At 38.2% G+C, this 22018-nt stretch overlaps 1 long non-coding RNA gene across 1 annotated transcript; it reads left to right on the top strand.

Annotated features, from left to right (window-relative positions):
* The first annotated feature begins 296 nt into the window (after positions 1-296).
* On the top strand, positions 297-20026 carry LOC120852519. Its single transcript, XR_005718579.1, has 3 exons — positions 297-307; positions 3783-3785; positions 19886-20026. It is a non-coding gene; the product is annotated as an uncharacterized LOC120852519 (long non-coding RNA).
* The last annotated feature ends 1992 nt before the right edge of the window (positions 20027-22018 follow it).

Raw genomic sequence — 22018 nt, 5'->3', positions numbered from 1 at the left:
AATTGATATTTACCTAATTATTTCATTAGGGATTGCAGAGTGATGATTTTATAATTCTATCATTCCTTCTGCATTTATTAGCTTCCCTGAAGAACTTTCCCTTAGCAACTCTTTGGTGAATCTGAAAAACAGATTTTTCAGGAAAAACAGAATAAATATATGATTCTTTCTTTTATCTATCTACTTTCAGATTAATTGATCTATTTTATCAATTAGGTTTTTGGGAAGGGGGAATATTAAGAACTATGGATTTTTATATATTTGAGGTGTTTCAGTGCATAAAGTATTACTTGTAGGATACTGAATAGTACTTTATCATTTGTGAGATATGTAACACACATTAGTCACTTAAACTTCACAAACAACCCCCTGAAGGTAAAGTATTATTAATACTTCCCAGTTTTACAAATGAAAAAATCTAGATCATATAGCTTGAAGTAGGATTTGGTGTCTACTGTTCTTTCAATTAAATATGATATTGGTTGAAAGAATCAGACCATTAAAGGTGGCTGGATTCTTTTTCTTTTGAGATTAAATAGCAGATACCTTTAACCAGTGTGACTATAGTACTAACCAGTGTACACTTTAGAAGGCATTACTTGTGGCAACCACTGTTGAGAATAATGTTATGCTGATAATACTGTAACTTAGTAAATGGCTTGTCTCAACTTTGTTTGTGAAGCATTTCAATTTTGATTACTCTGTGTGGGATCTACTGCTCAGATGTATGTCATTTTATGGACTGCTCATGTCTGGGGAGCTGGTATTATGTGCTGCCTAGTGTTTTTAATTCAGAACTTCTTTTGAAAGAAACCTTAGCCTCTTATGTTCAAGCCCTAGTTTTAATAGCATAAGCTATTTCCTTCTTATATCGCTTTGTGGGCATAGTAATAAAATAAATACCACAAAATCACTGATGAGATGAAAATTGAGCTCCCTGCTTCTGTGCAGCCATGTAGGTAAAACAGTAATTGGCTCTGATAATAACTTTTGTTCTTACCAACCAAAGTCTAAATGAGAGTCACATTTGATATATCTGCTTGTAATTACTATCAAAAGGAGAGAATATGAACTTTAGATTGTTTAGTGACTCAAGATAGATTAAATAAATTGCTGTCTCTTCTTGAACAATTTAAGAAAATTTTCTTAAATTATTTCTGATATTTATCTTACTGTTGGCAAAAAAATCATCATCTTCCAGAACATTGCTTTTATGCTTAATGGAATGATTAATTTTGTTTTTTTAATCTGTAATTGTTTTCCTTGAAAACCCTTATGACTGGGTCTGATAATTTATGCTCATAAATATTTTCCTATACCTCTCTGTAGATTTTAAGATAAATTTAGGTTATGCATGTATATGGCAGTGATTTTCAGTGAGACCATTTGACATTTTTATATCATTTAAATGTAGACTCTTAATATTTTTTAAAAGGAGAATTAAATCATATGTGCTACATATAATTTTTATATATCCATGCTTTGGTGTCAAAAGGGTAAATAATAGAATATTAATATTTAAAGGATCTTTCTATTGGTTTAGAAACTAATAAAGAATTGCTATTACAACCTGGCATTTCTGTTGAATTTCTGCTTACATTTTGGTTTCTTTCCAGAAATATTTGTGTCTAGTGCCATAGAAATGTAAAAATGGAAGGGAACAACTAGATTTTAATGCCAGTTTTAACAATGATTCTAAATTTGATCATTTTGTTTCTACACCAGACCTATAGCCATGCAAAGTTGATGGAGCATAATAAAACTAAGAAAATGGCTATAGTCCACTGAGCCAATGATCCCAGAATTAAAAAGTTCTAACAAAGCTTAGACATGATAGATGAAGCTATTACCATCAATTGTATCCAGAATACACATTTTAAAAACACCCTAATTACAGAAACCACATCCAGTCAATATAATACATATTAGCAATTTTCCCATCCTTGGTAGGATGGAAATTATTCTGAAAGTTTAATTAAGAAGGAAAAAATTATGTTCAGGTATTAATTTCAATAAAAGAGGCGCTCAGCTTTCATGCAAAAACCCCGGAGTAGTGCTGTACGTGTGGGTTACCCACAGAAGGAAAGCCATTTGTAATTAGGCACTACATTATTTTTGTCACCACACGGACTTTAAAGAAAGAGAAAAGCTGTGCCTTATTTGTAACCTGTGTTCCTGCATGAGTTAAACTGCACAACTGAGTGCAGTTACTTGGAGATTTTGTCTAAAAACTATTTTTAAAAAAATAAAAGGAAGGTTTGGAGGCTGTATTAAGAAATAACTTATCTAGACAGCATGCATTCCAAAGGTGTTTTTGTAGCCTTCCCCTTCACTTTGACCTCAGGCACAGGCCATGTATGAATGCTTAGGATCAAAGAAATTACTGCAGCATGAGCTAATCTGTCTGGTTCCTATAACCGTTTTAACAATTGCATCAGATCACCCACAGAACTAGCACTATATTAAAAGGAAATCAGTGTTTTTAATTGCTCACAACACCTCCTTTCAAAAAAAGTCACAAAGGCCACACATTGTATGATTTAATTTATAGGAAATATCCAGAATGGGCACATCCAAGAGAAAGAAAGCTGATTAGCAGTTGCCAGGCTCTGGGAGGAGGAGGGGATGAGCAGTGATTGTTAATGAGTATGAGGTTTCTTATTGGGGTAATGAAAATGTTCTGGAATTAAGGCAGGGGTGATGGTAGTACAACATTGTGAATATGCTAAAGTTCACTAAATTTAAAACTCCCAAAAGACTTCAGAAACTCTTGGTTCTACCATATTCCGTGTCAGCTTCCCTTTTAGCATCAATGCATAGAATGCGACCTTTTAGCATAGAATGCAAAACATGGGAGGGAGGTGTTGGGGGTTGATGATTCGATGGGAGACTGTCCAGTCTAGTGCCACATTTTGCAAATAAGGAAACTGACTTCCAAAGAAGGAAAGTGACTTACCCAAGGTCACGTGCAGACAGTCCAGGGTAGAGCAAGACTGGATCGCAGGTCTCCAGGCACCTGCCCAGTGCCCCTTCCCACCACTATGATGCTGCCTTCCCTGGTAGTTTATCTCAGCAGTAACTCACTTGAGTTATTTTAAATGAGGAACACATGGTTCAAATGAGATGTGTGGGTTTTATTTTTTTCTAATGAAAGCATACATTTCCCCTATAAAATAGCAAAATCTCTATGAAGGAGGAGATACATTTGTTAAATTTACCAAGTCCTGACTGAGATTTACCTGTAAATGTCCCTTGAGAAAAGTGACCACATTAACAGACCAAGGGAGCCCTCTACCTGCATAGTTGTAGTATAGATTTCATTGGCAAAATTCTTGACCTGGAAAGCTAAAACTAAATCAAGACCAGGTGTTCTACCCTTTGTCCACCTTGGTTGGCTTCTAGCAGTATTTTGGAGAAAATGAATGGTGGATTTTTATGAGTAACAGGGATTCGGAGAGGAAAATCTGCAGAAAATTCCATTTCTGTGAATAAAAGACAAAATTAGTTACCTAAATAAAAGACCTAAATATATATATATATATATTTTTTCCAGTGAGAATTACATTAAAATAATTATTCTCAAAGAACTTTATACTCCTTTGAGGATATAAAATGTTAACAAGCAGTTTTGTTCATCCAGCATGAAACTTTCATTGTTTCTTTGTTTCAGCGAAAGACAGGGTTGAATATAAAAAACATGCAGGATCCTGAAAGCATCCACCACAGAGCTGCTGTAAATGCGACCTATGGAATCAGTTTGCCATACATTAACCAGAGAAAAGCAAGTGTAAGTAATGAGTGGTTTTAATGAGCTCTTATTTTTTAGAATTAAAATTCATTCATTGGTGCTATAAGACATACGGTAGATTTTAAGAATTGGATCCTTTTGTCCTTAGAATTTTTTGGAGATGAAATGGAGTGGCATTCGTTCTGTTTGTAATTAGAAATGATGAAGAACATTGATGGTGTAAACTTCTTCTTTAAAGATCTATGTATAGATCATTCAAATTTTTCTATTTTATCTGATATCCCTAAATAAACTAGTACCATAATTTTAACTAGTACCAAAATTTAACAAGAAGAGGTAATTTAACAACAAAAAGAATACAGAGCTGTTAAATATTTTCTTTTGTGTACAGGCTTCTCCTAGAAAAAGAAAAAAAAGAAACCAACAGCAAGGCGTGAGCTTCAATTATATATGCTCATATAATAGGCAAAAATTTAAGAATATTATTCTAAATCTGAAGACAGTAGGGGCTGATCCTTTATGTCAGCAAAGTGATGAGAAGGAAAAATAATAAGAAGGAGACTGTCATTAAGGAATCTCAGAGTCTGTACCTATTTTTGCCATTGACTTGCTGCTGAGTGTCCGAAAGCAAGGATTGTACTCTTTCTGTGTTTCATGGTTTTCTTAGAAGAATCAAGAGTAGTGCTTGATTTTAATTAGAAAAATTATTTTATTTGAGATCATTTCTAATATTGAAAATAATTACCAAAGTGATATCTATAATTTTTAAATACATTTTTTTTAACTTTTGGCTTCTCTCCAAAGCTCTTAAATGTATCCTTCAGTGAAATCAAAACTAAAAACAAGATTAATTTTAGAATTAAATTGCAAAGCCATTTCTAACCAGCATAATAGTCTCTTAATCTTTCAAATTTCCTACGTAGACATTTTCAACTGCCTACTTCATTCATGTAACCCTGAAATATATTTTTAGTTTCTTTATATGTGCTTTATGTTATTCTAACAGGGTTGGTTTAAGAGCATTTTATCATAGAAATCCTTTTATAGCCTAAGAAATAACTAGAAAGTTAGATATTTTTATTCCTGCTGAAACTTTATTTAAAATGTCACTGTGAATAATGTGAAAGGGTTTTTATCTGCTTCCCGTGAGCCCAAAGCCCTTCAAATAAAAATATTATTTCTTTGGCTGTACAGACAGAGGCAGATTTCGCTTTTGTTGTTGTTGGTCTTCCCCGTCAGTCTAGAATTAATATTGGCTTAGCTGGTGGACCACTGAGGCTTTGTAGCCCAAGGCAATTGCAGCATTTCATGCAAACTTTTTCTGATGAGTATTGAAGTTTAAAAAGGTATACCTCTAGATTTAGAGGGGATTAAGCTTTGCTTTAATGAATCCGAACAAAAATTCTGACATAAACAGGGAATTCAAAACTATATCCAAAATTTCCCAAGTAGGATATGTGCCTTGGATAGTGTACCCTTGTCCTTAGAACACAGAGGACTTGGGAAAGCACTTGGCCTTGTAGACACATAGGTAATGTATACTCATTGATTGTATTTAAGATCCTTTTTTCCCCCTGTAAAAATTGACTCCATAAAAATCTACACCAGATCACTTTAAAATGTGGGTACATTATGTCCATCTTGCTCAAACGATTGGCATTTCAATCAAAATAGTTGACCCTATCATTTTATGTTGATATATTTATAGACGATGGTACTAACTGAAAAACATATTCTCGTTTTAGATTTGTAAAAAAGCATTGTGCAAAAAGTCCTATGAAAGAAATATTCCAGTGTTGGCTTTAAACAAGCATGTGGAATACTTGGGAATAAATACAGTTGTGATTTACCACTTATGAAAATGTTTTTGAAAGCACTTACCCAAACTGAAGCAATGTGTCTAGCATTATGATGTATAGTTAATTAGAAAAACAGTATCAGAGCTAATTGCTTTTTATAACCACTCTAAACACTCAAAGGGAATTATTATTTGGCTGCTGAGGGCCATGTGTTTCCTTACTTCTTATGAAACTTGAACGGCTTGTCAAAAGCCTATAAGTAATCTTAGATACTTTTGACAGAGCAAATTTGAATTTGTTGCTAATTTACATTACCAGTTCCCAGAAACCGGTGCTTTCTCCATTTTATGAAGAGGTATATACTTTCTGATAATCATAGGCTAATGAAAAGATTTTAATGCATTTAAAACACATATACTCTATGTACACATATACCTGCCCCCACAAAACTGCCTTTAGAATTATATATCCTGTAACTCTCTTGTGTAAAAGCAATTCACAAAAAAGCATTAAAAGCGAGAGTCACTGATTTTTTTCAATGTATTAAATTTGCCAAATTAAAACAAAAACCCTCTAACACATTCTTGAGTAGAGCCTTACAGGTTTGGATAGACAAGAAGAAATCTCTGATTCTGTTCATACTTACTCATTGACATTTAGTTCCAGTTAGACTGCATAATGTAACACATTAAAAGATCTACAGAAAATTTGACTTTGATTTATTTTTTTTAAATAAGGATTTCTTAAAAGGCTTGAAACATGTATCTGTTACCATGAATTTTAAAAGAACGATTATGAATGCATAACAAAATAGCCAAACAAAACATTGCTTTGAATTGCTGCACAAATAACTCTGATTATAACTGTTATGACCTAGAAAGGAATCGTAAAACCATTTTTCTTTTTGGCAACATATGAGTTGCTGTAGAATTATACCAGTTCTTTGGTCCTACTTTCCAAGTAAATAAATATATAATGCAATGTAAACTTAGAATCTTTTATTTATTCATGAGGTTGGATTTAATACTATTATGATTTCTAGATTTTATGAGTCATATGTTATGCAGTGTTTTGCACTAACTTAGTTGGGTAGCAACCACACTTCACAAATCATAGTTTCATTCTTTACTGTTTCACTTAGGGTGTGTGTAGTAATCTCTCACTGAAAGCGCATTCATTCCTGAAGTGATAAAGTAATGGAAAGTGAGGCAATTGTGTTAATGTCAAATGATTAGAAGAAGCACCATGAGTAAGGTGGGGGTAAGTAGGAGGGGTGGGGGCAGAAAGAAGGACTATTTCACAACGTGATTGTGTTTTAAGCCCATGCATATGGCCACAATTACAGTCTCAACGTAATTTGGCAACGGTAGCAGAATTAGATTTAAACAAATTGATGTTACACTGCAGTAATTCAGAATGAGCTTGTTGCATTTATAAACCATAACAAGAAGCAGAGTGAATTAATAAACCCTTCTTGTCACTAAAAATAAAAAAGGGAATAATTGCTGAGATGGAGTTAACTTAACAGATGACTATAGTCAGCATCCTTTCAGCCTAGATATGGGAAAGTGAAGGTCACCCCCATCTCAGATGACAAAGAGGGAACATTTTGTTGGTAAACAAATTAATCTTTTGAAAGGTCGCCATTTGTTTTAAGTTTTTATCCAGTTCTTGTCATCTGGAATCAGAGATTGACTGTCATTTCACTAGGCAGGGGTGCAGTTGAAGCAGACAAAGCTGCTTCTGTACATATCAGCATTCCTTGACAAAACCCGGTGCCTGATTGTGATGCTATGGGCTGCTGGTTTACAGCTGTCTCCGGACAAGAATGGAGGCCCACCCCTGAATTCCAATAAGATGGGCCTGCATATTCCGCCTGCTGTAAGCTGGCCCTCTGCCCACAAGTAAAATGTATTCTAGTTGAAGCCAGCAATTATCTCTTTTACTTCCTTCTGTGCTGCTTCTGTCCCTTTTTTCCAAAAACAGATGTGGATATTCACTCAAGTTCTGCCTCTCTATTCTTTCCCACACCTGCCAGGGCAGAATTTTGACAGAGGTAGGGTCTGAGGGAGCCAGAAGGCAACAATCAGATGGGATTTCTGCGAGAACAGTTTCAAAAGAAAATGTTGAATTTTCAGGAAATGTAGAGTCAGCATCTTGTCCCCCTCCCTTTTCCCAGGAGCATTTGGTAAATTAAATTAGTTGAACAAAAGGAAATAGCTTTAAAGACATTTAGAAATGCCACATCCTAGTTATGACACACAGTCATTACCCAAGAACTGCAACAGCATGTTCAACACCCCCACTTCTGTCACTAAAGAGAGGTTCCTCTTCAGGTTGTCTTGAAGGAGCTTCCAAGAAAACAATGACTTTTCCTGTTCTTCTTGACTCCTAGCCTACTCCACCAGCATGGTGGTGAGAGAGTGGTATATTGGCTTTGGAAGCTGAGGTGATTGAGAACGTTAGTTCTGCTTTGGTTTGCAGTGCTGACAAACCTAAGAAAGTAATGTGGCCAGTGCCACTGGCTCACGTCTGGTCCTCTCACAAAAGCCCGTCTGGAAGTGGGGAGAGGAAATTGGAGGCCATGCCCTCATCAGGTAACGCACATTCTCTAAGTTCTTGTGAACGCTGTTATTTCTTGAATTTCTGGGCTGAGATCCTGCATGCGTTCCCAGACTAACCCCACACCAAACTCCAACCACTTTTTAGCTGGGAGCATCACATTTCTGGGTTAGACTGCCTGCTGTGGACTCTTACTAATAGAAGGAGAGTCTCACAGAAATGGCCTCCATTTCCTTATGGGTAAAATGTCCATGATAAAAGAACTCATAGGATTATATTGAGGTTTTTGTTTTTTTGGCTGTGTTGGGCCTCAGTTGTGACATGCAAGGTCTTTCCTTGTGGCATTCAGACTCCAGAGAGCACAGGCTCAGTAGTGGCAGCACAGGCTCTCTAGCTGCAGCACACAGGCTTAGTGGCCCCACAGCAAGTGGGGTCTTAGTTCCCTGACCAGGGGTCAAACCTGTGTCCCCTGCATTAGAAGGCAGATTCTTAACTACTGGACTTCCAAGGAAGTTGCAGGATTGTATTAAGATTTAAATGAAATAATTCAAAGCACTTAGCAAAGGTCCTGGTACAAATAAGTGCTCTGAAAGTTTTAGTTATGACTGTTGGCAATATCACATATTATCTTATGCCATGTTTTATACAGTCATTTAAAGCTTACATCACTGTAGGGGGTCAAGGGGGTGAACCAAAGTATTACTGAGGTTCCTTCCAGAGATTCTACTTAACACTTCACATGATGATGCCTTCTTTCCCATGCTGCTATGGGGACAGTTGTCTGGTCCCTTTGTCTGGTTTCCACATCCTCCACTGCACCAAGCAATGTTTTGCACATAATAGGAGAGGATTAATTGGTCTCATCCAGCCAGTCCCCACACTGAAGCTGTGTTGCTGCTGCTGCTGCTGCTAAGTCGCTTCAGTCGTGTCCGACTCTGTGCGATCCCACAGATGGCAGCCCACCAGGCTCCACCATCCCTGGGATTCTTCAGGCAAGAACACTGGAGTGGGTTGCCATTTCCTTCTCCAATGCATGTAAGTGAAAAGTGAAAGTGAAGTCGCTCAGTAAGTGTCCGACTCTTCGTGACCCCATGGACTACAGCCTACCAGGCTCCTCCATCCATGGGATTTTCCAGGCAAAGGTACTGGAGTGAGTTGCCATTGCCTTCTCTGAAGCTGTGTTACTTCTTGCCAAATCTGGAAGTGAAGTAATGGTTTTGCTGACTCTTAGTAGGCACAGGGCATCTTCCCACTTAGCCATCTGATGAAGTTTATCTGGTGAAACCCTCTTGTTCCTGGATTCTTGTAACAGCCTGGCCACTGACTGTTTCTAGGAGCCAGTCACTCTATTTCAGTTATTCTTATTTTCCTAGTTTATAAAATGGGGAAGCTAGATGGGAGGCAGTCGGGTGGGAATAAGGGCTTGGAGTTGAATGGGTCAGAGTTGGGTCCTATTTGCCATTTTCCAGGTGTGTAAGCCTAGGTGAGCAAATTAACATCTCTGATCCTCTGTTTCCTTCTTTGTAAAATCAGAATAATGGTGTATACTAGGCATGGGTGTTATGGGGATAATATAGTTAATATATTATCGATAATATATTAACATTGCTGGAACATAATAGGTGCTTAATAAGGTTCCTGTCTTTCTGGAAAATTAATGAATATTAAAAACCTCATACTTCTCCCTTTTTCACACCCTTGTGTCCAAAAAAGGATCTGATTTGGTTCTTTTCACGCTCCACTATAAGTGAGTAATAGGGTTTAATGCCCTGGTTTTCAAACTGTTACAGAGAGCTCCAGTGAGCTTCAGGGAGCCTGCAAGCATTTAATTCATATTTCATTTTCCTGATATTTAAGCTATTTTGAAGCATAATAAAAAACAAAACATACATATGTAAGTTAAACACCAAATTTTAATGCATTCAATACCATCAATGGGTTAGTTTGTGCTATTTGGTTAACTTCACGAGCACATGGGCACAGATGCGTGCATGTCGATATATGTGCGTGCGCACATTTGAATTTCTTTTAAGGGTGTTTTTTTAAATTAGATATGGTTTATCTGTGTACCAGTCATATTTTGAAATGCACATCCACTCATGTACACTCCTATAATAATCATACGAGGTAAATAAGTGAAGAGTAGAGCTAATACTTGTCAAGTTCTTAAAGCAGCTCCTGCTGCTGCTACTGGTAAGTCGCTTCAGTCGTGTCCAACTCTGTGCGACCCCATAGACGGCAGCCCACCAGGTTCCCCCATCCTTGGGATTCTCCAGGCAAGAACACTGGAGTGGGTTGCCATTTCCTTGTCAAGTTCTTAAAGCAGCTCCTAGCCCCAGGTAAGCATTCTATTAACATTAACAGGCATTAGTATTACATATAAGACTTGTGTGCTCCCATCCATTAAAAGCCAGGCAAGCTCTCTGGTGCACGTTTCACACAGAATAATAGTGAACTGTACAATTACAATAATGCATATTGCATCATGATAATATAGTATCATAAATTGTTTCATTTCTCATTTTAAGTTTGGGTTGGGCCCTACTTGATTCAAATGTTCTATACAATCTGAATTGGACATTGCAGGATTGCGGTGTTACTTTGTTTACATCTGCAGATAAAAAGTCAGAAATAAAACATCATCTTGAAATTTTGGACTCAGGTACAAAACAAGATTAGATTGTTTTGAAACTGAATGAATATCTGTAAAAGAAGGGTGCCGAGATATCTGAAAATAAATTTAAATTGGACATGATGAACATCTTAAAATGGTCCATGGCACATTTGAAAAGTACTTTTGGTCATTCAATTCTTCATTAATAACAGCCCTCATGAAGTATGCCAGACACTGTGTTAATTGCTTATGTACACTGTCTTACTTAATTTTTTCACCTATAAAATAGATGCTATTTTTGTAATCATTTACACATGAGGAAGCTGAGATTAAGATCAGGCTACTTGCCTAAGGTTATGAAGTCAGGAATTCAGGATTCAAATTATTTATTAATCTACTTGTCAAATATCCCCAAATTAAGTACTTACCAACTAATTTTTAATTACTAAGGAATATGAATAGTTGTTAAATGTCATTAGTGGTTTGAAACAAAAAATTCCTACTAGTCTTTAAACTTCTGGATTATTTTAACTGAAGAAAATCCTGAGATAATAAATGCCATAACAAATCATTAGCTAGAAATTACTTATCTATTTATGTCAGGATTTTCTCCATCTTGTGCAGGCAAAATAAAATACAGAAATAAGGTGTATGCTCTGATAAATGTAAGACTGCACTATTATCCATAAATCTTGATGTCATAATTTGTGTTTATCAAAATAGCCTGTTTCCAATATTGTAAATACATATATATTCTTATTTATATACAATGTAGCATATAACATACTAAATTTGTATAAACCTTGCATCTATTTACCTATCAGCATTCTATTTAAAGTTACATCGGAAAAATAGATTCTACTACTGAATATAAATTTGAAAATCTTTGGCACAGAGAATTACCTCTCCCAGGGGTTTTTGCTTTTCAACAAGAGTAAATCCTCTATTTAATTAAACCAAAGGAGTTAGACTCTATTAAGGGATTTCAAGCATGAGTGGACAAGGAGAAGAGGGATTTGGGGGGTGCGGGAAGAGAGCCTTTGCATTGCCCTGGATTCATCCCAGGTCAGCAGCCACCTGCTAACTAGCTAGCCCTGCTCCCTGATGTGATCCAGTGTCTTGGCACTTTGTGACTTGGGCTTTGGACTTGACTTTCCATATTTGTTTGACTCTGTACTAAGAGGTAGTGTTTCTAACCTCATAGTTTGAAAAGCTAAAAATTTGAAAAGCTTTGTAAAGCTAAAAATTAGGCAGATGGAGGGGCCTGAGTCAGCACTGTGATAAGTTTGACACAAGGGGTTCATGGATAAAACTGTATATCAGTATAATTGGTTTCCAATGTAAATTATTATGCAATTATAAAACCATTATTCTAAGAAAGTATACATAGCCTTCACCAGTTTGCCAAAGAGGTTCATGACACCCATCCACAAAAGTTAGAACTCTTTGTGATAGATCAAACTTTCCTTTCATACAAACTTCAAGTATGGGGCAAAATATGCATCAGAACAGAGGAGTATCCTGAAAACTCTGTGTTCTATATGGATGAAAGAGCTACTTCTCTTAGTTGACTGCACAGGAAACCCACCAATTGCCACTCGGATTTTCCTAGAGTTGTGTCTTCATGAGTGAAAATATAAAACTTCATGTTTTTATCTACTGTGGCTTTTTTACTGCAAGGAGGAAAGTGGAATAGTTACGAAAATGGTAATGCTTGCAATATTACCGTGAGTGGTCTGCTTAAAATGAAGCAAAGAAAAAATACCACAGCAAGTAGCACAACAGCATTAGCCACAAGAGAAATGGGCCTAATAGAATTTTTTTTAAAATCATAGCCCAGGTTAATTATCTACTGAGGGGTACTTGAGATGAAAAAATACTATTGCTGTGTTCTCCAATATTCTAACCCATTGTACCTTAAACTGTACTTGAATTCAAGTATACATTCTTGCTTTTTAACACCTCTTTGGTAGAAAAAAAACAAGTATCCACAATCCACAGTGGTTCACCGTGCTGCTGCTGCTGCTAAGTCGCGTCAGTCGTGTCCGACTCTGTGCGACCCCATAGACGGCAGCCCACCAGGCTCCCCCATCCCTGGGATTCTCCAGGCAAGAACACTGGAGTGGGTTGCCATTTCCTCCTCCAATGCATGAAAGTGAAAAGTGAAAGTGAAGTCGCTCAGTTGTGTCCGACTCTTCATGATCCCATGGACTGCAACCTACCAGGCTCCTCCATCCGTGGGATTTTCCAGGCAAGAGTACTGGAGTGGGGTGCCATCGCCTTCTCCATGGTTCACCCTATACTTTCTTTAAAAGCACAGTTTCTGAATCAGAACATAATGAAGCCCGGGAGGTATTTACTTGGAGACGAAAAACACCTGATTTAATTCCCATCTCTACCTTCGATGGTAATCTGAACAAATCTGTTTATGGTTGGTAACTAAGAGATCTGAAAGTATGCAACCATGCACACTCTTAGTGGAAAGAACCACAGATTGAGACAAAAGTCAGAGCACTAGGGTGCTCATCCTGCCTCTGCTGCTGCTATAAGCCTTCAGAGACTACATCACTTAGCCTGTAAAGATTGTATGCTGAGATGTCAAATTGACTTGTTCAGAGTCATCATTACAGCCACAGCCCTGATGATGCAACTCCCAGATTAATGGGTCTCCTTTGGTGCCTTGTGGGACCACCACTCTCTCAGGGGAGGCAAGTCATGATCAGTGTAACTGACAGATGGAGGCAAGCTTCAAGACAGGCCTTTGTGAAACTGATGGACATGGCTGACAGCAGACCTGGTGTGTATTTTAAGCTCTGGAAGCAACAGAAGCAAAGGCGAAGGTGGAGAATAATGAAAGTGATGCAGGATGGCTTAGAGATTGGCCCAGTCATGTTGACTTTTTATAAAGCAAGAAGCCAAAAGATGTGGTTTGATGTGTAGAGCCAGTTGATGGATGCCCTGGAATGGGCCACTGAAATCTAATTGTGTGACCTCCATCTAGATCATAAAGAGAAGGGCTTAAGGCAGACAGTTTCTGAAATTAGATCACTTCTCCAGATGCTCTAAGTGAAGGGCAGCTTGAGAATTCTCCTAAACAATCTCTCTCCCTTGATGTCCTCATTGGTTATTAAACTTTATTTCCTATCCTGTTGGGTATAAAGATTTCTTGAATAGCACTATCTGCTGAACTTGAGAGAAGTTCGTGAAAATGCCTGGTTAGAGTTCTACAGGCAGCACTTAACCTTTTACTTACCCTCCGTCTCTTTCTGTGAATGGCCACTAAGAGCTGGCTGGTCTAGAAGGATGGCTGAGACTTCCTCTTAACCTCTCTTTCGGTGCTGAATTACACCACTGCCGCCTAGGACTCTGCCATAACCCTAACCCCTGTCCTGTCTTACTTCTTCCTCCAATGCTGGTCAAAAGCAGGTCTTGTTTGGGACAGGAGATGTAGAGAGAGAAGGTTAAAGAATAGGAGTGGTTGATGCCTCGCCTGTACTTGCTGCCCTTCTCTCTGTCTTCTGCCCCCAAGTCACACACTTCTTCCCTGTCAGTTATCAGCCTCAATACTCCTCCCCCACATTCAGCCTCTTACCAGCTCCCTGTGGTCCCGTCTGCTCATGCAAAGAAGTGCCCAGGAGACTATCACAGTCCAAGTGAAATGAAGTGAAGTCGCTAAGTCGTGTCCGACTCTTTGCGACCCCATGGGCTGTAGCCTACCAGGCTCCTCTGTCCATGGGATTATCCAGGCAATAGTCCTGGAGTGGATTGCCATTTCCTTCTCCAGGGGATCTTCCCAACCCAGGGATCCAACCCAGGTCTCCCACATTGTAGACAGACGCTTTACCGTCTGAGCCACTTTAAGTCCTAAAACATGGGTGTGTTTCCAAATTTATCATCTGTTTATACTAAATGGTGTTCATTTGATTGGCTTTTTCCTTCCTGAGTTTCCCCCTCTTTTGCAAGGAGTAAAAGCCCTAAGGAAATCTTCAAAGTGTTCTTGATTAGAACAGGAATCCCAGAAGTAAATCCTCTGAGGCCCGCCAGGTAATAACTGACTGAAATGACCAGGTCTAAGAGCTGGGATGCTGGACTGAGGAGACTGGCCCTTCTGACAGGAAACAGCTGCCTCGGCTCCAACCCTTTGGCTGGGTTTTCAAAAGCAGCTGGAAACTCGTATTCACATGTTTGGTGAAATCTCCTGATTTTCAAGTATTTGCTCAGATAATTTAGAAAATTCTTGGACTACATAGCTATATCTGTCTTGCAGGTCAGCAATTGGCAGTTCAGAGGCCCCTGGAGGGCTAGTACTTTGGTGCAGCACAGGGTACAACACTCTACAGGATTAGAGGTTGATTTTGTCAAAGTTGATCCATCTCTTGGGTGCAGCTGGACTCCCAAGAGGCTGATGTATAAACTGGAATTCTGCTTTATTTATTCTAAGGAGAGCTATCATGGCCAAACAGACCTGAATGTTCAAGTCAGCTGATCTGATGAGCATATTGTGTCCTTATTACAAAGCTACACAGAAAGCCCTGTTAGAAGCCTGCTTAGTGAACAGAGAAACTGACTAAGAGTAATTAGTTGGACGATCTTCACGGTGAACAGCATCACACATTTATAGTCCGATGCATCCATCTGTGAAGCTACTCCTGCCAAAGGGATATGAATACATCCCTGTGAAGTAAGTGCTTTATGGCCCTGAGCAAATTTGATTCTCTGATTCAACTTTTTATAATAAATAGCTACTGTCTGCTTGGACTTGATTATGTGAATTACATTGCACTGTGATGAGCTTCTTAAACTGACAACCATATGTATCCCTCTGGAATAAATGATATTACCCCCATTTTACTGATTAAACAAACAAACTGTGGCTAAGAGAAATTAAGTTACTTGCTCCAGTCTTACAATCAATAAGTGGTAGAATCCAGATTCAAATCTAGACCTACCTGATGTTAGAGCTTTTTTTTCTTTCTTTCTTTCTTTCTTCTTCTTCTTCTTCTTTTTTTTTAAATATTTCTCTCTCTGTTTATTTGGCTATGCCAGGTCTTAGTTGCAGTGTGCAGGGTCTCTAGTTGTGGCATATGGGATCTAGTTCCCTGAGCAGGGATGGAACCTGGACCGCTTGCGTTAGGTAGCACAGAGTCTTAGCCATTGGACCACGGTGGAAGTCCCTAGAGCCTATGTTCTTAACCAATGCCTTCCTCTTTACTAAGAAAGGGAAAATTGCTCGGTTGCGTCCGACTCTTTGTGACCCCAGGGACTATACAGTCCGTGGAATTCTCCAGGCCAGAACACTTGAAGTGGTTATCCTTTCCCTTCTCCAGAGGATCCTCCCAACCAGGGATCAAACCCTAGTCTCCCACGTTGCAGGCGGATTCTTTACCAACTGAGCCACAGGGGAAGCCCAAGAACACTAGCGTGGGTAGCCTATCCCTTCTCCAAGGGATCTTCCCGACCCAGGAATCAAACTGGGGTCTCCAGCATTGCAAGCAGATTCTTTACCAACTGAGCTATCAGGAAGCCCTCTTTACTAAGTTCCTGGTAAAAAGACCACTCACCTTCAGCTGACTCTGGTTTCTTTGATGAGACTAACTAGACTACATTCCAGCTTGGGGCCTGAATCTTTCACATTAAACCTCTACATGGAGCTGGACACACTGATAATTTAGTTATTTTTCTGGTTTCACATTCAGAGTTGGGGATGGAGTGAGAGAATATATCTCCTTGTCACTACTATAAATTTCTTCCCCAAGTAACTGTATTACCCAGAAGAGGAAAGAGTCTCTAGCTGGAAGAAATAGGATGCATATGGGAGAAAAAGAGAAAGATAAGAAAGGTGAGAAGGAACCAGCCCATAAAGAGAAGTATTCTTGGGGGATTTCCTGATGAGATACCCTGCTTCCTTTGTGTTCCCATATTTCCCAAGCCACCAGGGCCATAAGAGCAAGAATTCTCCTTTTCCCATGCTTTGCTGGTGAGAGGTCCAGAAATGTCCAGTCACTAGGTTCAATTGTACTAATATCTCACATGAGTTTGCCTAAGGATCTTACCCGCTTAAGATGTTTCTAAGAAAACTTCTCTGAGTTTCAAAGTACTCATTTTCAATTTTAACTTAAATGGTCCTATTCTTACAGAAGGTTGTCAGGAGAAGCTGTGAACTGAAAACAGGCAGTCACCCCCAGAGAGGTAGCTGATACCCCCAAAATCCTCTTCTCCACCCATTAAAAGATGCACTTGATACATAATATTGGAGTCATTCAATATAAACACAATTTAGGGGAAAAGAGGATTGACTTTCAGTGAAGAATTTTCAAAGCTGTTACCTTGTTACCTTGGCATGGAATGATCATTTAATGGAAAACACTGAAATCTCAGGGGAAGTACCTGTCACCATCTTTCCATAGTTTTGGGTTTATTATTCCATTTACCAGTAGTTTCAAGAGTAGGACCTAGATTTTACTAGAGGAGAGGATAATTCCCCCACAACCTTGGGGGGAAGTAGAACTCTATTCTAGTCTGGAGCATTTATAGGACACATAGCTGTGCTTCCAAGCAGAGCTGCCCTCTAAGCTGAAATGTATTACCTGCTCGGGAAAATGCACATTAAGTAACACACCTGAGTCCTTCTGTGTTGGGCATGGTGTTAAGTACAATATACATGGCCTACCTCATGCAATCCTTTAATCCTACAAGTACTATTACTACTTTCATTTTGTATTTGGGGAAACTGAGGCAAAGGTGGTTAAATAACTCACCCAAAGTCACATAGCTAAAGGTCAAAGGGTCATAATTCAAACTCAGTCAGTCTGACTTCCAAGTTAGCATTCTTAATATACCACCTCTGGTAGCTTTGAGGATGGTGATACTGACCCACATCCAAGGAACAGACCTGGGACCCTGCCCAAAATTAATTCCTTGATGACCAAGAAATTTGTGGAGAAATTTCTCTACTTTAGTCTGGAAATAAAAGCAAAAAATCAAACCACTTAGTGATAAGCTACATTAACTTAAGGATTAGAATAATAAGAGAAGCTGGTACTTTCCCCCCCTAGCTGTATTGAGATATTATTGACATGTAATATTGTGTAAATTTAAGGTGTATGATGTCATGATTAGATACATATATTCCTTATGAAATGACTATGAGAATAAGATTGGCTAGCACATCTGTCATCTCACATAATTACCTTTGGTGTGAGTGAGTGTGTGTGTGTGCTGAGAACATTTAAGATCTATTCTCTAGAGCTGGCACTTTTAGCATGAAAAATTTCCCCAGCTAGATTGTAAACCTGTTTGAGAGCAGGGACCATATTTCCAACATCAAACAGAGTGCCCTATCTGGCCAGAATCCAGTGAAAATTAACTCTTGATATGTGTATGTGGTTAAGGATTTTGAATAACAAATTATTAGGGAACTGTATAATTGAGATAGTCTGTGTTGAGTTAAGTAATGAAATACCAGGTACCTCATTTGACTACATTTGTAGAGCTCTCCTCTTTCGGGTCATAAAAAGGTCTTTCCACATCTCTTCAGGTAGAATTAATTTTCTCTTCCTAGATCATTGCTGCATGCTTTTAAAGTCTTTACATGAATTTACTGAGCAATGTCAAAGAATAGTTGAATCAATAAAAAGATATATCATACTCCTGAAAAGGAAAAATGATTATAATAAAAATGCCAGTTCTCTCCAAATTAATCTTTATATCTAATGTAATTCCAATCAAAATTCTTATGGGTTTTATTTGGTTTGCATGGAATATTAATCTTTTCAACTTGCCAGGGTTCATCATCTTAAAAAATAATTGGGCAAAGACTTCACTTTTTTTCCTATAGAATATTAATGAAGGTGAATTTTTTCTGCTTCTTATTAAAACATATGATATAATTGCAACAATTATAGACTGGGAGTTTGGAATTGACATATACACACATATTCAAAATAGATAACCAACAAGTACCTACTGTATAGCATAGGGAACTGTAATAATCTAATGGGAAAACAACTTGAAAGAGAACAGATAGATGTATACGTATAACTGAATCACTTTGCTTTACACCTGAAACTAACACAACATTGTTAATCACTATACTTCAATATAAAATAAAAATTTAAGAAATAACAGTTTTTTTAAATTAAAACATTTATAACAGCATCCTCTGGGCACAAAAATTAACAGACAGATTGGTGGAATAAAAGAAATGAGCATAGATACTGGCATTAATATAAAAGTCACACTGTAAGTCAGTAGGAAAGGGAGGGCCTGTTAGATAAATAGTGCTGAGTCATTTGGGAAAAAAGCATTAAACTAATCCTAACCTTATAATCTAAACAAAAGAAAACTCCAAATGGATTAAAAGTTAACAAAGGGGAAAAAAAGAAAACAACAAAAGAGAACTCTTTTTCAAGTTAGTTAAAGGAAGATTTTTTTTTTAAATTGAAGTATAGTTGAAGAATAGTTGATTTACAGAGAAAGCAATGGCAACCCACTCCATTTCTCTTGCCTGGAAAATCCCATGGACGGAGGAGCCTGATAGACTGCAGTCCCTGGGGTTGCGAAGAGTCGGGCATGACTAAGTGACTTCACTTTCACTTTTCACTCTCATGCATTGGAGGAGGAAATGGCAACCCACTCCAGTGTTCTTGCCTGGAGAGTCCCAGGGACGGGGGAGCCTGTTGGGCTGCCGTCTCTGGCGTCGCACAGAGTCGGACACGACTGAAGCGACTTAGCAGCAGTAGCAGCAGCGTAGTTGATTTATAATATTGTATTAGTTTCTGGTGTACAGAAAAGTGATTCAGTTATACATACACACATATATATGTACACACATATATGTGTGTACATATATGTACTTTGCTGGTGACTCAATGGTAAAGAATCCACCTGCCAATGCAAGAAATGCAGGAGATGTGGGTTTGATCCCTGGGTTGGGAAGATCCCCTGGAGGAGGAAATGGCAACCCACTCCAGTATTCTTGCTTGGAGTATCCCATGAACAGAGGAGCCTGGCAGACTGCAGTGCATGGGGTCACACAGAGTCAGACATGACTGAGTGAGCACCTAGGCGCAGACATATGTATATTTATGTGTGTGTGTACATATATATATATATATTCTTTTTCAGATTCTTTTCCCTGACAGGTTATTACAAAACATTGAGTTCCCTGTGCTATAAAGTAGGTCCTTGTTGGTTATCTATGTTATATAAAGTAGTATGTTTCTGTTAATCCTAAACTGCTAATCTGTCTCTCCCCATGCCTTCTTCTCTTGGTAACCATAAATTTGTTTTCCATGTCTGAGTCTGTTTCTGTTTTGTAGATAAGTTCATTTGTACTATTTTTTTAGATTTCACACATAAGTGTTATCATATGATACTTGTCTTTCTCTGACTTACTTCATTTAATATGATCATCTCTGGGTCCGTCCATGTTGCTGCAAATGGCATTGCTTCGTTTCTTTTTTTTAATGGCTGAGTAATACTCCAGGCTGTGTGAGTGAGTGTGTGTGTATGTCTGCACCGCATCTTCTTTACCATTCATCTGTTGATGGACACTTGGGTTGTTTTTGTGGCTTGGCTATTGTATTAATGAATAGTGCTGCTATGAGCACTGGTGTAGCTTTGACTTTTTGAATTAGCGTTTCCGCTGGATATATGCCCAGAGGTGGGGCTGCTACATCCTAAGGTAGCTGCAGTTTTAGTTTTTAAGGAGCCTCCATAGTGTTCTCCATCGTGACTGCGCCAATTTACATTCCCCCAACAGTGTAGAAGGGCTTCCTTTTATCCACAATCTCTCCAGCATTCATTATTTGTAGACATTTTGATGAAAAGGAAGATTTTTTTCCACACTGTGAACCTCATACAATATTAATAATCCTCATTACAAGAAAAGTCCACATTTACATTGGGCTCCAATCCTGGATCTGTCACTAACTTCTCTGTGATTACTCTTTGGAACTTGTAAACTTAGGGCACTGGATCAAACCATCTCTAAGATATTATCCAGTTCTGACAATCCTGATTTTCAGAATCTGATCAAAATCTCTTTCCTTTGGCTCCCTTCCTTTCCCGTTTATATCCACCAACACCAGACACATAAAACAGATGTAGACCAGGTGGAGCTGTTTTCTCTTCTGACTGCAGAAGTAAAATTCACAGAAGGCGTTAATGTTCTCATTTTTCCATAAATGCATTTAACAAAGTATTTATTAACAACCTGTTAGGTACCTGACCCTGTCCTAGTGACTTTTATATGTTATCCCTGCATACTCAGAACGTGTCAGAGAGATTATTACTCCCCTAATAATCTCAGGATTGTACAGGTTAAGATATACAACCAAGTCATGTAATTAACACATGGTTAACTCAGAATTTAGACATATATTTTCTTGACAGTCTGATTCAGTCTAGGAAAATTATTCCAAGAGAATCTGTGCAAAAAGAACAAACACTTACACACACACACACACACTCACTGACAGTATCAAGATGAGCTGGTTAAGAATCCGCCTGCAATGCAGAAGACCTGAGTTCAGTCCCTGAGTTGGGAAGATCCCCTGGAGAAGGGAAAAGATAACCACTCCAGTATGCTGGCCTGGAGAATTCCATGGACTGTATAGTTCATGGCGTCGCAAAAAGTCGGACATGACTGAGCGACTGTCACATACACAACATACTTTAAAAATCAGCTTAACTAAATGAACAATGTAATTTTTACTGGGCTTAATTTATATTTGGGAGTCCTTCACTGAGTTTAAAATACTTGAACTAGAAGCATTCCTAACCTGCTTTCAACTTTGCTTAGGCATCTCTTCTGCAGACTTCACTGATACAACATAGAAATTATGGCAAAGCCCAGTGGAGTCATTGAAGTAAAAGTCTCAGTACTGCTCAGGAAGGGATGCCAAATTAAATAAAAAGAGCCCCAGCAGTTCTGCAGCTGCGTGCCAACCCAACTGCCGGTATGAAGTAAATGAGGACCAAACTTCATTTCACTTGTGACCCTAGCCAGTATTTAAACAAAAATGCCTAGAGACTGACATACTGTTCTGTAATAAGGAAATAAATATCAATAGCAAAAATAATTATAAACAACGATAAACTACTCACGAAGACTTTCTTAGATCTTAACTGAAAGGACTAACATTTAAACTCATTGCCTCTCCTGTAGTCCCTAGTAAAGGTTAAGATTGTAGATTATAAGCATTATATATACTGTAATATATAGCCCTAAGGGTACAGAGGAAAAGTTATATATATAGATAGTTACTTTCCTTTCCGTGTCTTTGACAATAT

Source organism: Oryx dammah, unplaced genomic scaffold (assembly GCF_014754425.2).
Source record: "Oryx dammah isolate SB20612 unplaced genomic scaffold, SCBI_Odam_1.1 HiC_scaffold_26, whole genome shotgun sequence".
NCBI lineage: Eukaryota > Metazoa > Chordata > Mammalia > Artiodactyla > Bovidae > Oryx > Oryx dammah.
Note: the sequence above shows the minus strand (reverse complement) of the source record. Positions and strands in the feature narration are given on the sequence as shown.